Raw genomic sequence first — 13,944 nt, 5'->3', positions numbered from 1 at the left:
GGTTTCAAAACCTAACCAACTAGGTTATAAGCAACTAACCCACTTTTGGTTAGGGTTTCAACCCCTAACCAAAAGTGGGTTAGTTGCTTATAACCTAGGCCTGACAGAAAAGGTTTAATCTTCTATTAGCCTGCATCACAAATGATTTCATACCATTTTAATCTCTCTTGCCATGGACATTAACTCTGAGGAAGATACTTTTACACGCTGCGGGGTAACAGGGAATCTGCTTTTTTCCACGTGTTTCTCTAATTTTTTGGCTGTATATCCCTGTACGGCATTTGAGTGAGACCCCGTGGAGCAGCGCACCGCCCTGTGTCCCTCCATCGATCGATCCGCTGTCCCTTCCCCGCACCCTTCCCCTGTGCCTGCATAGCGGGAGCCTCTGCAGAGTATTGGTGTCGCGCTGTCGCACGCCGCTCGTCTGTCCCTGTCGCCTGTCCACCGTCCCTGCCCGCAGCGCTGGGGAGCGCTGCGCACGCTTCGCCACAAGGCGCGACCCCGCTGCTGCAAACCCGGTGCGACCCCCCGGTGACAGCCCCGGTGACAGCCCCGCCATCCCGCGCTGCCCCCGCGCCCGGCCGCGCCTCCCCTCCCCTCCTGCCCGCGCCCCCGGCCCCGCGCTGCCCGCCCGTGTCACGGCGCTCCGCGGCCTCCCCGCCCACCGCCTTCTCCCCTCCCAGACAGGCACGGCCGAGGCAAACCGGCGGGCGGGCGGCTGCCTCCGCCTCCCTCCCTTCTCCTCAGATGCCCTTTGCAGGGTTATTATTACAGTTCGTGGCTGCGCTCTGCCTGCCCCCCTCCCCGCCCGCCCCTCCGCGCTGCGCAGCGTGCTGGCCGCGCTCCCCGCCGGGGCTGGCCGCCGCCCAGGGGTGCGGGATCCCCGCGGCCCGGAGCCAGCCCGCTCCGATCCCGCTCCCGCTCCCGCTCCATCGCCCCGCTCTCCGCAGCCGGGGCTGCCCCGGGGGGCTCGGCCGGCGGCGGGGCGGGCGCTGCCCCGGGGCTCCCAGACAGCGGGGGGAACGCGGGGCTGCGGATTATTGCAGACTAAGCAGTCTGGCGCTGCAGCATCGTGCGGGGGGAGGCGGGCGGGCAGGGGGAGTGTGTGTATGTGCGTGTGTGTGTGAGTGTGTGTGTGTAAAGGGGGGATGGAGCTGGCAGCTGGCCAGCTACCATCAGAATTAGCTCATTGTTCAATATAACCAGCGCTGGCAAGCAAAACCCAGCCCGAGAGAGGGAACGGGCGGGGTTTTTTTTTTTTTTTTTTTTTTTTTTTTTTCTCCGAGGCTGCACTTTGGAAGAGGTGCAGTCATTCTTACCCACACCCCCTACCCTCTCTCCACTCCCCCAACTATAAATTCCCTTCTGTAGCATGCTGCCCTTTTGTAATCCACATTTGTGTTTCAGATCATGTAGAAAGGACAGAAAGTGAGCAGGGAGCGGGGGCTTTTGTCTGTAAGTATATACAATTCCAATCCACAGAATTTTATTTTTTTAGTTAATCCCCTTTCTCTCTCTCCCTCGCTCTCCCCCCTTTCTGCTTTCTTCTCTCTCTGTTTCTCTGTTTCTTTTGATTTCTTTTTGATTTCTTTCTGTCCTTAGCCGGACTTTGCTGCAGCTTGGCTTTCCCCTGTCGGTGCACATTTCCAAGCAGGCTTTTTAAAGGAAAATGAGGAAACATGCAGTATATGTGTCTAACTCTTTGTCTTTGTGCTTTAAGGCTGGATTTCTAGGCTGAGGATTTTTCTGCACACATGCAAGGGGAGATGAGAAGTGATTTTCTAAATGTTTTCCTTTTTCTGGGTTTTGCACTCCGCAAGCACCAAAATACATTTTTGAACCTAATGCACTTGGCTTTGTTAGCATGCATGCAAGGCTCTAGGACAGGTTTATCATCTCCTTTCTTCTCCCTTGTAAAACGAATCTCCCTCTTCTCCGCCCTGACACTGGATTCCTCTCAGGCTGCTGGGGTTTATTTTTAGAAAGCAGTCATTCTTGCAACAGTCTTCTGCATTTTTGCATGTGCAGCAGTTAAATTTTGGGTGGTTCTTTTGAGAGAATAAAAAAAAGCAACAAAACAACAAAGCCAAAACAAGCCATGTTTTGCTGAACATGTAGTGACATGCTACTTTTTTCAAACATTTCTGTGTGTATTTATGGATATGATTTTGCAGTTTTAAATCCAATATGTATGTGTGTGTTTGTGTAAACATATGACTCATACCTAATTATATTTCATACATACGTGCTATAGGTAAGAAACATGTAATCAATAGAAGAGAACTTTTAATTTTTGTTTCTATAAGAAAGCTGATAAAGGAGATATGCTACAAATTCAGTCCATTAAGAGCGTGATAATTTAAGGTAAATGAGGTAGGACCTACTCTTTTTTTTTTCTCTCCCTGTTTAAAATAGGTGGTGTGTGTGGAATAGAGAGAGGGAGAAAACCAGGGGTTATGTAATGCAGTGCCATTTCCAAAAATACCTACTCTCTGGGCTGTTGCATTGTGTTATACTTGTTCCTTGATTGCAAAAAACCCACACTTAGTACTATGCCTGGGAACAATGGACCACAAATTACAGTAAACATAGACTGACAGGTTTTTGTCCTCTTGACTGATTTTTTACCTGTGTTAACCATTACCTATGGTTAGAAATATACCCAGTGCTAAGAATAGCGTAGGGTTCTGCAAATCCAGGTACCAGGGATTCCTTTGTCCTATATTTAAGCCTACAAACCACTGAAGTTCAGAGATGTATGATATATAAGCATATGTGTGGTTAGAATAATTTGCATGACTTTCATCTTAACCACTGAAGCTTATACTTGGTTCACCCACTGTTATGCTGGCAAAAAATACCTTTTAACTATTGCGACAGTTGGAATTACTTATTTGTTTCATTTTTAATTTTTTTAAATTGTTTTCAGATTGTTCTCCTTGTGCTACTTGAGAGAAACTGCAATCCCAAGACTTAACAGAACGTAAAAATGGTAAGAATTAGTTGCTTTAGCAGACTATCAATAATTTGTTGTGTCAATACAAACCTTATTTCCCTCTTCCCAATACTCATTTATAAGTAGTACCTTTATATGACATAGTTTTTGAGGCTATGGGGACTTGCCATAAAATAATTGATGTACTCTGAAAAGCTCCTTATGTTGGATCTTTTATTTTCTTGCATTTTTTGAATAAAAATATCAAATCCGTCTCTGTGCAGTAAGGCTTATTTAATTGAAACAAGAAATATTTAAGTTATTGTGAAAAATACACATCATAACACATGTAGCAATACATGCAGACAAAACATTATCCAGTAATGCCAACACTGACACCTTTCTCCCAGAAAGAAGAAATAGGTCATTGCACTTTGTAAGTGAAAAATATTTAATGTTCATTTGTCAGGGAAGTACATATGATGCAACCCTAATTTTTTTATTAGGTTAACCTTCTGAAAACACTACCATTCTTTGTGACACAGATCTGTTCTAGAGAAAAATGTTTACGACTCAAACCTGACTGAACTTACAGGCACTTGTTTGGAATGTATTTAATGAACAACAACCTCTTTCCTTCAGTGCTAATTGTGTTTCTGTTTTTATTGATTAAAGCCCATTTTTTATATTCTGACTGACAAACTCCTGATTTTAAGGATATGCATGTAAAAATGTTATTCTCTGAGAAGTACTATCTCAGACTCAGGAGGATAAAGGTAACAGTATTTTTTTTAGAAAAAGTGCTCAAAGTAGGCAGATTTTGTTCAGACAGTTTTTCATCCTACAGCATTCTTAGCTGAGGATGCAACTATCTCAGAATCATATCTAAATACATGTACTGGCAAAAAAAGTGATGTATTTTGGATGCTACAGGATCAATCATGATCAATGATGCTAATGTTAATTAGTACTGAGCAATGCTTTCAGTAGCATTGCATAGGGTGTACATTAGCACAGAATATTTTCCCCAGTGTGAGGTTCTGAGCGACATACTCTTATGAAGATTGGACTAATTGCATTAATATTATCCCTGTCTGGTTCTTTGGGGTTGTTTTGATATGGGGGAGGAGTGATGATCAAAGAATGATTAAAATAAGCAAATACATACTCTGTTACAAAGACTTTGTTTTTGTTTTTTGGCTCCTTGTTTTATATCATTCCTATCTGCAGAAATAAACTTGCAAATTCTGGAGTTTTAGTCTATTCCGGAACCTACTTTCATCAAAGTGCTTTGCTCATCTGTGTATAAGTGAATAGATGGGGGTGGGGAATTAAAAGGGAAATGATTCACTTAAACTGTGAATAGAAATGATGCTAAAATACATGTTGTTCACACAACTGTGGAATATTGGATAAGGCAACTGTTTTCCTACCAACACCAAGGTGACAATCAGCCCACATTTTAGATGTTATGCAGGCTGCTCTGTGCAATATATGCCTATCTGTGGAACAAAAGATTATTTTAAGTTTAGTTAGGCATAAAATAGCCACTGCTTTCTACCAGCAGATGGTTCTATAAATCTAGCAAGGTTCCTGTAGTAGTCAATGGAATCAGTCTTATAAAGCCAGTCTCTGGGCCAGAATTTAAAATACAACTTAAAACTATGCAAATGCAAAAAATAAAATGTTGCTACCCACCTGTCTAGTCCCATTGTTTGCTTTGCAGTGTAACATAAATACAAACCTTGTTTAGCTGTTTTTAAAAGTTCTCCTTCTTTTTTGTGATAAAAATTAAAATGTACTGTTAGGTTTTACCTCAGCTTGCAAGGATGTTGAAGATGTGATACTTGGCAGAATCTCTTCTCCTACCACCACCTTTTTTTCCCCTTTTTTTGCTTCTGGCACACTAACACTGAATGTAATTCTAAGTCAGACCAGTGACACACTTTCCTTGCAGTAGTGGACATACTTGTCTTTGGCATATTTCTTCTTGTATTAATTGCAAGCATCTCTCTAACCATTCTAATTTACAGGAAATACTCTTCTTTGCATATCAAGACTTTCTACACACTGAAATACATCACGATGAAAGTGCTTACTTTGTTTTAATATCAAGTCTATGCAAAGGCTCTACCCTACTCTCTCTGGTCAGTTAAAATTTAGCTATTGTGTTTCAGAAGACTGAGATAGATGTTAAAAAATGGGGGAAAATGGCCTTCTTATTCCTTTGCTAGTCTGAAAGTTCATTAATTATGTAGCTAAGTTTACAGCAGGATTTGAAATGACTAGAATAAACTTGTTCAGTGAGAACAAAAGAGTTCTTGGTTTAACTTCACTGTCTTACCCTCTTAGTTTGTTAATTTTCTTTCTCATAAAATGTTTCTTAGATATTTTAAACAGTAAAAGCAAGTTATTTAACACATTAGTTTTCAATGCTGCTTCTCCTTTCCCTGGAATTGGAATTCGAATTACCTGATTAATTAATCAATCAGTCTTTCTTGCACCTGTTTAATAATAATATCCTCAATTTTAAGAGGAACAGAAAAGCAGAGGAGTGCACTTTCTAGTATTCTTATAATTTTAACTCATGGACATTTTGAGCCATTTTACACAAGAATATTTGCCATTTGAAGATATGTCCTTACTTCTGCATAACGCATTTCCTTTAAATGTCTACCTGGAGGAGCAAAGAGCCTTTTATATTTTTATGCAATGTATAAAATCCTGAGATGACTTAAGTGGTTTTTTAATTTGAAATGGTAGAACTTCTATATACTATCTTCGTGGCAAGTGCTGATTGTTATGAAATGTAAACTAAAATTTTACTTAATATTAACTAAGCTTTTAGTTAACAAGAGGGGAAAAAAAGGTTCTAACTAAAAAAAAAATTTAAAAAAAGGAATTTGTTTTAAATTTTTTTCTACCACTTCCAATCATTGAAAATGATCCAATCAATTAAATAAAGGAACATGTTAGAAAAGTGGGAGTAAGGAAATCTTAATTCCAGTTTTCTGTGATCTCAAAGAAGGCTCCTAGCAAAACCAGGAAAAGGTTGGGGTTTTTGTTGTTTGTTTCTGTTATGGTATATATTTGTTTTCAAATAAAGAAATCAGATCATCATTTTGGACAGTTAGAGAAGTGGTCAAAGCACTCAGATGTGTCCTTTTCTCCTTCTTGTGCATTTTAAGTTCTGGGAGCTCACAGATGGTGCTTAAAGAATTTAAACTAGCAATGCTAATAAATGTGTATATCAGTAAACAGATCCTTAAGAATTTAATTTTGACTATTCTGAAAGTAAACAGAAGATAATGTAGAGGCAATTATTAATTTTCTCCTGACTTACCACAATGAGATGGCTTTCTTGTCAGCATTTCTTACTGGTGTGGAGTCTCTGGGCTGGCTGTTGTACAGTATAGCTGTGTCATTGCAGAGCAAAAAGGCTCTGGAAGTAGGTCATTTGGGCTGAATGCTTCCTGTCCTGCATCCTTGCCTGAACCTCATCAGTTCTGAGGTTATTCTGTCATATTTAGTCATTTACATTCCCTGCACTTTATAGTCTTACTGGAGGAAAAGAGACCTTTGGGGGTGAGAACAGTTTGGAGAAAAGCCTTTCTTTTTTAAGTCAGAGGGAAAGAAAACACAGCCTGCATTTGGTTGAAGAAAAAAGAATCACCATCCCATTTGTTTTTTATTTGTAGGGGTTTTTTTCTTCTAGTTTGTAGAGAAATTTATAATATCATTTACATCAGGTGAAGATATTTATGAAGAAAATTTTGTGTTTAAAATTTTATCCCAGTTTAACCATTACTAACCTTTTTCCAGGGAGTTACATGCAGGTGTATTTACACATTCTGTAATTTTCTGTGCCCCTGGGCTGGAACAGCTTTTCATAATTTTAGGATTATTTGTGGAGAATGGAGTCTAGAATTGGTCTGGCAGAAGCAGGCATTATTTGGAAGCTTTTATATGCTCTGAGGAAAAAAAAAAAAAAAAAAAAAAAAAAGAAGCAAGGTAATGAAATGAGACATTATGTCCAGTCTATTACTGGATAGGCAGCTTAGGCAGCTCTTGGTCTGGCATAAGAAAACTCATACCTGGTTGATTATTACCAAGCCTGGTACTGGAACTGGAATTGGAGTCTCCTTTATGTTAAGTCAGGGCCACACAGAACTTGCAGGGCTGTCAGACCCTTTTCTGTTCATGTACAGCATGGGTGGAATTTAGTCAAGAGAAGTGATTGTGAGGGATGAAAATGAAATAGTTTTGGCCGTGTGAACGTGTATATCGTGCTTTTTCATTATGCTTATGTAATCTGCATGTTATACATTGTGTGTAGTTTGCACAGTGCTACTTGATTGCTGAAAGCTCAGGGAGAATCAGTAAGCTTTTTCAGCTTGCAAAGTTTATAAGCAGAAATACAAACCAATTTTTGCAATACTTCTGTCAAGCCACCTGTTCAGCTGAGCAGAAAACAAACCTTTACTTGATTATGGATAGAAAAGCAGAGTTTAAAAAAAAAATAATTTTTGCTCAAAGCTATAGGTACAGTGGATATTACAGTGGTAGAGCTCATATGCACATGAAAAGACAAAAGCTTTTTATGTACTTGTTTCTACTCAGTCAGAAACATGCTCTGGATGCTAAAATTTTGGTACTCTGCCCCAGCATACTCGATCTGAACCAAACTGTGTTGACAACATGGAATGGGAGGTTTATGTAATACCAAGTCCAGAAAAAATCTTTACTAATTTTTCTCTCAAAGACTGAAATTTTGGAAAACCAGAAATAAGAATATACATCTTATTACAACCATCTAGTAACACTACAGATATAACATTGGTTTTTAAAGGCTTGGGATCTAATGCCATCACTAACAATATTTTTACTTTTTTTCTGACTTTGCTATACTGCTGCTTCATAACTGAATTCTAATCCTTATGTATGCTGAAGAGATGGGGAAAGGAGGACACTTAATCGTTCTAGCACAACTTTATAAGCATAATTCAGTTGGCATCATTGGCTGGGGCGGGATATTTTAATAAAAGTAGTTTTATCTATCTGTATTTTGGTTTTATTTCAAATATTTATTCATCTCATTAAACCATATTAATTGAGGGCACAATCTTCAAAGGTGAAAAAGATATTCATTCCAAATGTTTAATGTAGAATGATCATATGAATCACTGTTTGAATGTTACATGCAATTCAGTTTGGACTTCTGGTCTGGCAAATTCACAGTAGCAGTACTGAATGAATCCTTGTGTACATGTTTCTGGGAGGATTCCTGATGTTTCCTTCTGTAAACACTGCATTACAAATAAACAAAAAAAAACAAGTAAAAACAACCCACCCTCAGAATAAATAGGTTTTCCTCATCCTGCAGAAAGAAGTGTCTATGGAATAATTTTGTAAATAGTAACCTGATTATCTCTACTAGCTTGGCATACTTAGGGGGGAGCAAGTTAAAAAAAGTTCTAACAAATTTGTGCGTCCTCGCTGGAGGTGGTAAAAGCTTTGGCTTAATATACACATTATCAGAAAGAACCCCTGGCCTCTTCCAGCCCTGATGTTTGGAAGGCACACATTGACACCTTAGAGCTACCCTTAGAAAGGTCAACTTTGAGAGGAGCAAATCTTCTTCTGTGCTTTAAAATGACTGTGTATCTGTGATAAATCTCCATGACAGAAGAGTATGAGTTTACACAGCTCCTTAGATGAGTCCCAGAACCCACAGACATTTTATTACTTTTCGCCTCCAGAACATGATACATTTTGTGCTTTTGTGTCTGGAGTAGCACTTAGCTGCATTACTATCTGCCTAATAGAGGCTGGTAGTAGGGAGGCTTCAGGTAAATCTACCACAGTGCTTTCAAGCACTTGTTAGCAATCAGCTGCCCTCATTACATCTCTTTTAATGAGGTAAGTAAGGACTGGCTCTATAAGGTGGTTCTCTCTCCCATTTCTTCTCTCCCCAGAGAGTATGGCTGGGGCTTTTTTATACTTGCCTGCAAAATGCTGCTTGGTTAAGGGGCTGTCACCCACTAAGGGGAAAGAAGGGCTCTGCACTTGGGGAACTGCATCCCTGATTGGATTTCTACTCATCTTTTTGGTATGTGGGAGGAGAACTGTTGTAGTCCAAAGCAGCTCCTTGAGCCTTTGGTAAGTTACAGCATTCAGGCCAGTATTTAGAAAATGTATAGGAAATTTAAGAAATGAACACTTACTTTGGGAGACTGCTTGGTGTATACATTTTGTGTACCCCAAGAGTGGAGGGCCAGGTCTGAGGGGGCACACAGGAGAGGTGTTATTCTAGTCTGTTCCTATTCTTAACAATTCACTACTGGCCACTGTTCCTGCTGGATTTTCCCTTAAGATCAAAACTCAATAAAATGAGGACACTGGACTAAACAGACTTTTTAGTCAGCCTCTGACCATGCTCCTTTTCTTCCTCCTCTGTAGCTCAAGTAATTTGTCTGTGTTATGTATGAAACTACTGAAAAACTACTATGCATCCTATGTTTCAGAATTTTTGTTGCCAATTTTTGTTGTGTATCCACCTGAGTTTGTAACAAGAGACTTGCTTATGCATCTTGTTCTGCAGTTACCATTAGATGTAGGTGCAAATAGTTACTAATTAGGCTCTATTTTATTGCACTTGAGGAGCAAATTACAAACTACTATGTAATTAACAGAGAACTAGAGTATTATTTCAATTCTCAGCCTTGTTGTTGTTGTTGTTTTTCTGTGTGTTGCATATTAAGTAAAACAAAAAAAACCAACTGTGGTACAGAGGCAAACAAAATAAATATGTGGGGTTATACTGGGTTCTGAGTTAGGTTTTCTGGATGGCTGATTTGTTTATTTTGATTTCTCTGATGTTTTGCAGTTTTGGAGAACATAGACAGAAATTTACTGGAGGAACAAAGTAATTCGCAGCCATTTTATTGCTTGATGGAACTTTCCACATAATATACATTTGTTTTTTATTTTCTCTGAAATAAATGTATTCTTTCTCTTTCAAGGAGTGCAATACTCTGGTAATAGTTTACTCTTAGTAAAATTAATTAATTCAGTAAGAAATTGGAGGAGCATTTATGACTGTGTTCACAATGTACTGCTTAATTTTTTTTCTCTTATTCTTTGTAAATATTAACAATGTTTTGCAATGATTTTTGTGCATTAATGAAATAAAAAAGCAGCATGACACTTGTAGCACACAAGCAGGATTAATCCTAACTGGTGCAGAAAAGTGAAAATTGATCTCTCTTCCTAAAAATTGCATCACATTCAGGCCCCTCCCCAGGGAAAGTTAGAAAGTGGTTTCTAGAGCTAACCTCATTCAATTGCATATGTTAGAATACACTTAAAGTCTCTGTAGAGGGGTTCTTGCTGGATAAAGAATTGCGCAGAAGTCTTATTTGTAAGTACACATATAAAACATGCAGCCTGTATATACAGGCCTGGATGAGGACAGGAATGAATCCCTTAAAGAAGCTGATACAGATAAGCCAGGGTAGGAGACTGCATAGGAGCAGATGCTTCAGTGTAAGCTCAAGAATAGATGCTTTAAGAAAAACAAAGGAAACAACAGATGACAATGGGTTTATAGGAGAAGATTTTCAAGGTCACTTCCTTGTGCTGTATAGGGAAGGAGCTAATGAATCCTGTTCTGTGAAATCTACAGAAATTGCTGAAAAGATTCCAAAGGACTACAAAAGTCTCCAAATACCTAATAAATAAACTTTGTAATTCATTTGCAGTGTGGAGAGGGGGATGCAAGGAAAAGCATATTTGTCTCATTTAGGCCTTTTCATCTCTATGTCGTTGTGAGTTTGAGTCATCAGATGGGAAGGAATAAAAAGCAGCAGTAATATCTTCCCCATGAAAAGGCAAAGACATGAAAAGATGCTGATGCAGAGAAGTCAAAGGCAAATTCAGGTGTACAGCTGTCTTGCCATGTTCTGCTGATATACTGCCAAATATTAATTATCATTGCAATGGCAGATAGTCTCACAAAGGTGTGCCACTTGGAGCAATCCCAGCTGCAGATTCATGATGTAACTCTTCATCAGTTCTGTCAAACCATTTCTCTAACCTTTACTTTGTGGAACTAACCAAGTGAAATAAATGTCAATTATTGGGTTTCCCACTGTTTTTTTGATGTTCATGGCACTGATGTGAAAACCAGGGATGACAAAAAATCTGCTGCTCTGAAGGATACTGAAATCATGAAGTCAGGTTATTTGGGATGACTGTCGCTGCACCTCAGGCGGAGGCTCACACTCGTGATGCAGAGACACTCAAAAATGCAAACAAGTTCACAAAATTGTTAAGCCTCACATCTGCTAAATCACACATTCACAGCATTTTTAAATTATTAAGCTAAGGTAATGAAGTTGCACTTTAACTTGGGCAAGTCTGGCTTCTGCTGTTTCTGTAGGGAAATCTTCCTCAGTGAGCCTGTTCCAGAATCAGGCTATCACAACAGCAGCCTCCCATTTCATCATGAATACAGCTTCTTAAATATAACAAAGGCTCATCAAAACTTCAAGGATTCACTGAAATAAGGAGAAATGATGAGCACTCTTGATGTAGCTTTGTCCTTGCCCTCTCCAGAAGATCAAGAAAATAAAAGCAGTGACTGATAGAATACTTCTGTCTAACTAAACTCTCAAAAAGCAGCAACAGTTCAGTTGACAGTTGCTGTATTTATTAAATCTTGTGTGCTACATTAGGAACACAGTGGATATTTGTATTTTATAGTTTCATAATGTTCCCCTCATAGTCTTAAAAATAAATTACTGTGTATGGGAGCATTAGTTTGCCCCTTGCACTGAAGTAAAAGCTTTGATCCTAGCACAAGCTTTCCCTCTAGTTTGGTTTAAAAAGAATTAGTGAGGTTTTCATTCACAAAATTATTTATTTAGTATTTGAGCAGTGGTGCAGTAAGATTGTTTATGCACTCAGATTGTGATTGTGGGATGTTGGTTAGAAAGAAAATGTTTTACTGCAGTGGGAGGCATTTGGGGGAATTAAAAAGTACATGGTAGGATGTGCTGTGAAACCTACATTTACAGCTCGAACTAGCTGGCAACTAAGAAATTTTAAAGAAATGTGGGTACAGAAATGAGAAGCAGCATTCCTTTTTGCTTATACAGCCCACTCTCAGGAGGAGGCTGGCCTCTCTCCCTTTGTCTGTTCTGGATTAGGCACACAGGTCACTCAGTCCTCACAGCTGCACAATGTCATTTTAGTGCTGCAGGAAGAGCATGCATACTTCTTTCTTTGCTTCTTTTTCCCACACACCCCTTATCATTCTACTCCCATGTTCCTCAGCATGTGGCCATCTGTGTCTGCTATTACACTGCTAATCCATATAGTAAATATTTTTCTTATAATTTTTTTCCTTTCCTAGGTAGGTTACTGCAGAACTATTGGACATGGTCACCTTTTATTTGGAATTAGGATCTACAATATTGTCATCATTTCCTTTTTGTTTTCATTTCCCGCTGCCTCAAAATTGGTTTATAAGACTAAGAGATTACCTGAAGCTTCTCTAAAAGGTGGTTGCTGATTTCCTCAGAGCAGTTGCTCTTCAATAAACTTTTAGTTAAGAAATCAAGGGTGCGGTTGAATACCACTCTACATCCTGAATAAGACTTGATTACAAGAATTCAGTTGTGGTTCACATGGGGGAAAACAGAAAAAAAAATAATTACAAGGGTTTTCTCAATTTTTTCTTAACCATAAAAACCTTGGGAATGCTTAACAGGAGTATACTCATTGTAGGAAGTTTAGCATGCCATAAGTCTGGGGTTTTTTTGCTCTTGATGGATTTATGTGAATGTTTGAAAGATGCTCTTAGGGAATAGGAATGAAGAGTGGGTACCAAATCAATTTCAGATTTTGATGTGACTAATAGAGTATGTTAAGTTCAGCTCTGTTAAAATTATTTAATGTATCTGTTTTAAGGCTTGGCAAAAGATTGTACTTCCCTACCATTATTCTTTTAAAAAGCATGGCTTAAAATGAAAAAAACCCCTCCAGCTTAAAATGAAAAAAAAAACCTCCAGGAATTAGAATTTTGAAGTCTTGGTAAAACAGAGCAAGAGCAAAAGAGTTTCTCAGTCTGTTGGCCAAAGGAGTAAAGTAGACTCTACTGGTTTTTAATCCTCCTGGTTTGAAAATACCCAAGCTGAAACAACCCAAAAAACTATCAGTAGTTCTGGAATCTGAGAAATCTGGTAAACAGACTAGGCATTTATTTGCCTCCACTTTTGCTCTTCTTTAATATTAAACTGCATTATTTGTATCTTTTCAGGTGACTGGAGGCTACAAAATTGAAAGCATACTCATAGAGAACACATAATTCCCAGTTTCCAAGTTGGCCTCAGTGTTTAAGGCAGAATTGCATGTTGTTGCATAGCAGTGTCTTAGGCAGCTCTTCCCACATCTGATGGTTCATGGACGAAGTTTCCTGGCTTAACTGTCGGGCTAATGAGGATCAAACAGTGAGGCTATCAGTGTGAGTCAGCCTTATGCAGACTTGCAGAAACCGTACTTTTCAATCCACCCTAAAGCTCAGTAATTCCATTCTGAATCCTGATACTTTGGTTATTTAAGCCAAGCCTGCACTTGCATAACAGTCACACAGGAAGTACTAAGAAATGAAAATTTGGTATGTATCAATGGAAGCATTTATTTGGAAGTGTTTTCTTCATGCTAACAGCTGGAATGTTGTAACCCTTACATCCTACTCTGGATCATTAATGGATCATTGCTTTCCGCTCTCATAGCTCATTTACAACATTTATATCAGTACTTTTGAGCTGCTGTAACTGAATTAATGTTCTATGTGTTTTTCTAATACCCTAGTTATCAGTATATTTGAACTTCTGAGTAGTTTCTGCATTTATAAAGCACAGCAAGATGTCATGGCTTGTTGTTTTTTTTTTCTCCTTTGGGTGAATTACAGGAAATCTAAAGTGGACTTCTCTACACCAGCATCT

At 39.0% G+C, this 13,944-nt stretch overlaps 1 long non-coding RNA gene across 1 annotated transcript; it reads left to right on the top strand.

Annotated features, from left to right (window-relative positions):
- Window positions 1–1,310: 1,310 nt before the first annotated feature.
- On the top strand, window positions 1,311–10,359 carry LOC121333108. The gene is made up of 3 exons (XR_005952241.1): window positions 1,311–1,455; window positions 2,930–2,992; window positions 9,822–10,359. It is a non-coding gene; the product is annotated as an uncharacterized LOC121333108 (long non-coding RNA).
- Window positions 10,360–13,944: the final 3,585 nt, after the last annotated feature.

The sequence above is a fragment of the Onychostruthus taczanowskii genome, unplaced genomic scaffold (assembly GCF_017590055.1).
Source record: "Onychostruthus taczanowskii isolate IOZ18803 unplaced genomic scaffold, ASM1759005v1 scaffold158, whole genome shotgun sequence".
In the NCBI taxonomy this organism is placed as follows: domain Eukaryota; kingdom Metazoa; phylum Chordata; class Aves; order Passeriformes; family Passeridae; genus Onychostruthus; species Onychostruthus taczanowskii.
Note: the sequence above shows the minus strand (reverse complement) of the source record. Positions and strands in the feature narration are given on the sequence as shown.